Genomic DNA, 8,281 nt, shown 5'->3' on the forward strand with positions numbered 1-8,281 from the left:
TGTTTGATCGTCAGTTCAAGTCTTAGTAAATCCTGATTTGATGGATCCTTGATTATGCTATAACTTGTTTATTTTGCTCAAGATTCTTCCATACAATTTTTTACTTTGTCTATTTCAATTTTTTTGTCAATTTTCGTTCAAATTTCGGTCATTTTTCGTCCCAAAATTCAAATTTTGGTTTGACATTTTCATCCGAGATTTTCCGAAATTTTTCCGAAAAACCGAATTTCGCCCATTTCGCCCAGGCCCGGTAAATTTTGCAAAACGAAATCCGAAACCTTGCGATGAGGGGAGCAACTGGGGAGGAGGAGAACGCGCCCTGGACGCGCGCCCTACGTCCGCCCGACCCGCCGCTGCTCCGCCCAGCCCTCGCCGTCGGCCGCCCACTCGCGCAGGTGAGCCCCTGGACCGCCGTCCTCCTCCGGTCTCTTCCGATACGCGAGCATGGTCGCGGGAGGGAGAAGAGCCCCGACCCGATCGTGCGTGCACGGCCACGTCGGCCCGTGAGGCCACGTCAGCCCATGCATGCAGGCCTGGCCCGCCTGGGCCCTCTCTTCTTTTTCTTTATTTCTTCACCTCCCCCACCTGGAAACCCCTCCTGGGCCGGCCCAACACTCCACCCCCTGCGCAGCCCAGGATTTTCCCGCCCGACTTAATATTTGAAGTTTCTGTTAATTTCTGTTAAAACCAGTAGCACTATTCTGTTAATAACTTGAGATAGACTAACCCAAATCGAGTGAAACCAAGTGCACTAGTTGAGAAATTTCTATACCTTTCCAATGCCACTGACCTTGTATTTTTAGGATTTTTGTACGAGTTTTGGTAAATTAAACTTGTTCTATGTGTACTGCAGACTCTAACAAATTCCTAAAATTGTAGGATTCATAATTTTGGGTGAATCCAATTGGGTTAGCCTTGTTTCAGTACTGGCCATCTAGGAAAAATATTGTTAGTCTCTATTCATACAAATTTGTTACTGTTTGTGTTAATGTGTGTATCGCATGAAATGTTGTACCAAAACTTTTGTTTATTTAAAATCTTTAACCAACTCTTTTTATTTAAAAATGGTCAACCTATGTTTTATTCTTGCAAAACAAAACCTCTGCAACTTAACCTTAGTCCTATTGTTTTGCTTAAGTTTTAAAAGAGGGTAGCATATTGTTTACCTCCTATTTTTCTATAGTGTCTATTAGCCAAATAAACTAGGAAAATGATTTTCTACTTTTCAAAAAAAAATGTTTTAAAATAAAATATGAATGCTTTTGATACCTAACCAATGCACGTGTCTTCTTTGTGGTGTTATATACTAGGGGATAATTGGTTTATACCATGGTGATAACCGAGAGAGGCAATTGCTAAGTTGTGATGCACTCATGCCTCTACTAGGTACATAAATGGGGTTTTCTAAATAAAAACTTTTAAATTTGTTTTGTGGTATCTATAAGTCCTTAGTATGTTATACCTTGGCTCCATGATTAGTTGTTGATTGTTGAATGTTGTCTTGTTGATGCAATGTGATTGATTGTGTTCCTTTTATATTTTCCGGCGATAGATGCGAACAATTACGGAGAAGAAGAAGAAGTGGAATCGGACGAGGATTTTATTTATGTTGTTGGGATTCTTATATTGATGGAGTTGAAGAAGTACAGGGACAAATAAGCCAAGGCAAGCCATTTTTGAACTCTGTTTGATGCCGTGTTGGATGTCATTTGTTGATGTCCCGAAGCACCTTAATTCTATGTGTGTCATTCTTTCTATTTATGTCATCTATGTATGGTGTAATTGGGGTACTCCCTCATGGTGTTATCCCATCCTTGCTCACATGTTGGAGGGATGCATGGCATCATGGCCGTGTTGTCCCCTTTGGTCTTCTTGTATGCTCAACATGGGCATATCCTTTTGCAAGATAAAATCTTGCTTCACATCCACCACTTTGATGATGTCTAGAGGTGTCAAAGTCATGAATCTTGGTGTAATTCTCAACTTGAGAGAAGTATGTCGTGTATCCTCATGAATGTTGGATGGGTAGTACACCTACACCACCCAAGTTGTATAGTAGTAACACAAATCTGAAAGTATAATCCTCCTTGTGTTGTCATAATACATGCTTACCTTAACCAAGTATGATCCACCCCATTACCCCCTTTTACACCATCTATGGCGTGATGACTCTCATCTCGGCCGTAGTGCAATAGTTGTTCCACTCATGAAACTATAGGTTGGGAACCCCTCAAGGCTTACCTTGTTGTAAATGTTTTATGAAAACCTTGGGTAAGTTAACTCTACCCGAGACAAGGTTTTTGGAAGAGCAAATGTTGGAACAAGGTTGTTCGGGGGAATGTACCTTGGGTAAGTTAACTCTACCCAAGTATATGTTGTTGGAAAGGCAAATATTTTGAACAAGGTTGTTCGGAGAAATATGGTGGTTTGTTGGAAAACAAAGGAAGTGTGGGTGAAATGTTTTTCAAAGGAGCACTGCGTATAAGTGTTCGCCGTTCCAACTTTTTATCGCGCAACCACACTACCCTGGTGTGGGACGGGGCTTAGCCCGTAGTTTGTTGAAGCTGACATGGGACACCTCACAACTTTCTATAGGGGTGGATATGGCCCCTGAAGCCGGGTTGCGCTCTGGAGGAGGCAATACACTGTAGTTGTCTATAGCCGGATGATTACTGAGGGTATTCTGTCATGGCGCCGGAGATACGCTCAAAAGGGGGTATGCTACCGGGGTGCCGGGAAGGGGTAAGCCCGCAGGGAAGGAATCATGCCAGTGGAGATGGGCGAAAGGTTATGTCCGGGTATCCGTCGTGGCATATGTTGTTATGCAGGGAGGATGCCCACACGATAGGTATCCGGATAGTTGTGGGGAAAGTGTGCAAACTCTGCAGAGTCAAATCTATTCGAATAGCCGCGTCCGCGGTCATGGACGGGTTGAAATGGCCATACTTAACCGGGGCTTGCGTTTTGTTTTTGAACAAATGATTTGCAAAGGAAGTGTTGTGTTTTTGTGTACCGGAAAGGTACGGAAAATGGGCGTGTGTTGACCATATAGAGATGGTCGTGGAAAAATGGAGACTAAGTGGGGAACTCTTTCCTAAATGTTTCTTGAAGAGGAACTCTTCTTTAACAAAGATATAGAGATGTCATAGATATCTTTTGAAGTATCTTCTTCAATAAAGATATAGGTATGTCATAGGAATTCTCTAGCATTCTCATCAACTGAGATGGGCTTATGCTACCTCATCTTCAATAAAGATATAGATATGTCATAGAACTTCCTAAGCGTCCCCATCAATTGAGATGGCGGCATGCTACCTTTCCTCCTAGAAGGTTAGCTAGTTGTCCGTAAAACACCATAGTGTCCGCATCACTTGAGATGCCGGCATGCTATATCCACAAGAGAAACTGACGCTCTTGTGCATGCTATATCCACGAGAGAAACTATGTCTCTTCCACATGCTATATCCACAAGAGAAACTGATTCTCTTTCCCAAGCTATTTCCACTTGAGAAAATAGCTCTTCCTTCTTGTCTTCTTAGAATAGCACTTGTCGTCTTGCACTCTTGCAAATTACCTTTCTTGATGGTTTGCGAGTACAATTCCAAATGTACTTACGGCTTTGTCCCTGGCTATTTACTTGGCCAGACTTGGAGGAACACGACGGATGAAGAAGGAGTTGGCGACGTCTATGCGAGCTAGGAACGTCTTCCCAGGCAGTTGCCTGTAGGGTTATGGCAGACGACTTGGGTACTGCGCTGCTGAAGTGATGATGCTACTCTGATGTTTTAGTTAGGCCCTTCGAGGCTATTATGTAAGTATTGGTCATGTGACCATGTTGTAATTTTCTTATTCCGCTTTGTAATGGATGGTGTAATTTGATATCAGTTCGGTTATGTGTTCACGGCGCACTGATCATGGGATCGTGAACTGTATACATAACAGGGAATTTCGGGCAGCTAGTCCGGGGTCCCCACAGAGCTGGTATCAGAGCTATCCTGATTGTAGGAGACCTTAGTTAGCATGGACGTTAGTTAGGAAACAAGTACTTGGGAAAAACTATTTACGAAACAAATTCTTTCCTTAGTCGGAAGCATAGCTTCTACTCCTCTTATTTCTTCAAGACTTCTAAATTCTTGTCTCTCCGCTTGATTAAAATGTTTGAAAATTTTTACTCTATTGTCTCATCCACTTCAAACCTACATATTGGACGATGTCCCCAACTCAGACCGGGGACTCGAACTCAAAGATGGATCAATCCCTCAGGAAGTCTCATGTATATCCAACAGCAGCTATTGAAGATTGGATGCCGACTTAGCCGTGCTCATGTAGGGATAATAACATCATATCTTTGGTTGTGACCAAAGTATGTCAAAAATCTGACCTTGTTCCTCCGTGGACTTGCACCTTTTTGCAATCGTCTGGGATCAAGTCCTCAGTTCTTGACTAGTAATTTTTTGGCCAGCCACCAGAAGTTGCCGACTTCGGGAGCACCTCAACAGCTACCTCTTTGAAGACCTCATGTTTCCGGGATGTCGAGACTAGAAGTTCTACACAGTTTTCTCCTCCGCCTCAACATCAACGACTCAACACCCGGCCCCTTCACCACCAACTGCTACAAGGATCCAAGTTGAAGCTGATGCTGAAGATATGAAGACATCAACATATGTGACCAGCCCCAAACCTATAGGATGGATAGGACAAACTCCATCGCTTTGATTGAGCTACCCCCGCGCATTAGGAATTTCTGGGTACTTAGAGTACCATGTCTGGTTTGATGATTGCTTGTAGTTCTCTAGTGTGCTGCCTTGAGTGTTTGTATCTGTTTGTTGTGTGTATGTTTGTCCTGCTATTTAGGTCTAAAAAACATTCTTAGTGTGATAACCCAGCGTAGGAAGCCTCTCTAAGATGTTTTCACCCTCACCTACCTAGCCGGTAAAACGCTAACTTCTAGTTAATTGGATAACTTAAACGAAAGGCTCTAACTCTAAACCCGTTAACAGTTGATTTCAAACGTCAGGAAAACTAACCCAGACCCCTATCTACGCTAACTTCCTTCAAGATCAGCTGGAGCATCTCCACTACGCCAAGAAAGAAGAAGCCCTACCTTCAAGCGTGACTGCACCTCGGCGAGAAGACATACTAATTTGGTCTAACCTTAGAGCATAACCGCACTAATCACGAGGATATATTCTTGAAACCACCCTCTAACGCGCCGTCTAACAAGCTGAGAGGACAATAGCGTAAAAGCCAAGCTACATCACATGGTTCATCTGGTCCTTACCAAGTGAAGCTCTGATGTCTACGGGAGCTTCTATTCTTGTAGACAGTGTTGGGCCTCCAAGAGCAGAGGTTTGTAGAACAGCAGCAAGTTTCCCTTAAGTGGATCACCCAAGGTTTATCGATCTCAGGGAGGAAGAGGTCAAAGATATCCCTCTCATGCAACCCTGCAACCACAAAGCAAGAAGTCTCTTCTGTCCCCAACACACCTAATAGGTGCACTAGTTCGGCGAAGATATAGTGAAATACAGGTGGTATGAATAAATATGAGCAGTAGCAATGGCACCAGAAAAGTGCTTTGCTGTCCAGGACTGGTGTGTGGTTGATGGTGGTAATATTGCGGACAGTACAGATGCAGTAGAACAGTAAACAAGCAGCGATAGCAGTATTTAGGAACAAGGCCTAGGGATCATACTTTCACTAGTGGACACTCTCAACATTGATCACATAACAGAATAAATAAATAGATGCTAGACTCTACACTCTCTTGTTGGATGATGAACACCACTAACTGTGTAGGATTACACGAACCCTCAATGCCGGAGTTAACAAGCTCCACAATATTCGATGTTCATATTTAAGTAACCTTAGAGTGCAAGATGGATCAACACAACTACACCAAGTACTAACATAGCATGCACACTGTGACCATCACACTATGAAAGGAGGAATAGATCACATCAATACCATCATAGTAATAGTTAACTTCATAATCTACAAGAGATCACAATCATAGCATAAACCAAGTACTTCATGATGCACACACTGCCAACATTACATCATGGAGGAGGAATAGACTACTTTAATAACATCACTAGAGTAGCACATAGATGAATTGTGATACAAAACTCATATGAATCTCAATCATGTAAAGCAGCTCATGAGATCATTGTATTGAAGTACATAGGAGAGAGATTAACCACATAGCTACCGGTACAGCCCCGAGCCTCGATGGAGAACTACTCCCTCCTCATGGGAGACAGCAGCGGTGATGAAGATGGCTGTGGTGTCGATGGAGGAGCCTTCCGGGGGCACTTCCCCGTCCCGGCAGCGTGCCGGAACAGAGACTCCTGTCCCCCAGATCTTGGCTTCGCGATGGTGGCGGCTCTGGATGGTTTCTCGTACCGTGGCTTTCCCGTCTCGAGGTTTTAGGTCGAGGGGCTTCTTAAAGGCGAAGAGGCGGCGTCAGAAGGTCAACGAGGCGACGACACGATAGGGCCGCGCGGCCAGGGGGTGGGCCACGCCGGCCTATCATCTGGTGGGCCTGTGGCCCCCCTCTGGCGACTCTCGGGTGTTCTGGATGCTTTCGGGGATTCTAAGATGCTGGGCGTTGATTTCGTCCGATTCCGAGAATATTTCCTTACTAGGATTTCTGAAACCAAAAACAGCAGAAACAAAGAATCGACCCTTCAAAGATCTCGTCAATAGGTTAGTTCTGGAAAACGCATAAAAACGACATAAAGTATGCATAAAACATGTAGATATCATCAATAATGTGGCATGGAACATAAGAAATTATCGATACGTCGGAGACGTATCAGCATCCCCAAGCTTAGTTTCTGCTCGTCCCGAGCAGGTAAACGATAACAAGGATAATTTCTGGAGTGACATGCCATCATAACCTTGATCATACTATTGTAAGCATATGTAATGAATGCAGCGATCAAAACAATGGTAAATGACATGAGTAAACAAATGAATCATATAGCAACGACTTTTCATGAATAGTACTTCAAGACGAGCATCAATAAGTCTTGCATAAGAGTTGACTCATAAAGCAATAATTCAAAGTAGAGGTATTGAAGCAACACAGGAAGATGAAGTTTTAGCGGTTGCTTTCAACTTGTAACATGTATATCTCATGGATAGTTGTCAACATAGAGTAATATAACAAGTGCAATATGCAAGTATGTAGGAATCAATGCACAGTTCACACAAGTGTTTGCTTCTTGAGGTGGAGAGAGATAGGTGAACTGACTCAACAATAAAAGTAAAAGAAAGGCCCTTCGCAGAGGGAAGCATCGATTGCTATATTTGTGCTAGAGCTTTGGTTTTGAAAACAAGAAACAATTTTGTCAATGGTAGTAATAAAGCATATGTGTTATGTAAATTATATCTTACAAGTTGCAAGCCTCATGCATAGTATACTAATAGTGCCCGCACCTTGTCCTAATTAGCTCGGATTACCTGGATTATCATCGCAATGCATATGTTTTAACCAAGTGTCACAAAGGGGTACCTCTATGCCGCCTGTACAAAGGTCTAAGGAGAAAGCTCGCATCAGATTTCTCGCTATTGATTATTCTCAACTTAGACATCCATACCGGGACAACATAGACAACAGATAATGGACTCCTCTTATATGCATAAGCATTCAACAATTATTAATTTTCTCATATGAGATTGAGGATATTTGTCCAAAACTGAAACTTCCACCATGGATCATGGCTTTAGTTAGCGGCCCAATGTTCTTCTCTAACATTATGCAATGCTCTAACCATTTTAGTGGTAAATCTCCCTTACTTCAGACAAGACGAACATGCATAGCAACTCACATGATATTCAACAAAGAGTAGTTGATGGCGTCCCCAGGAACATGGTTATCGCACAACAAGCAACTTAATAAGAGATAAAGTGCATAAGTACATATTCAATACCACAATAGTTTTTAGGCTATTTGTCCCATGAGCTATATATTGTAAAGGTGAAGAATGGCAATTTTAAAGGTAGCACTCAAGCAATTTACTTTGGAATGGCGGAGAAATACCATGTAGTAGGTAGGTATGGTGGACACAAATGGCATAGTGGTTGGCTCAAGTATTTTGGATGCTTGAGAAGTATTCCCTCTCGATACAAGGCTTAGGCTAGCAAGGTTATTTGAAACAAACACAAGGATGAACCGGTGCAGCAAAACTCACATAAAAGACATATTGTAAACATTATAAGACTCTACACCGTCTTCCTTGTTGTTCAAACTCTTTACTAGAAATTATCTAGACCTTAG

This window comes from Lolium perenne, chromosome 3 (assembly GCF_019359855.2).
Source record: "Lolium perenne isolate Kyuss_39 chromosome 3, Kyuss_2.0, whole genome shotgun sequence".
Lineage (NCBI taxonomy): Eukaryota > Viridiplantae > Streptophyta > Magnoliopsida > Poales > Poaceae > Lolium > Lolium perenne.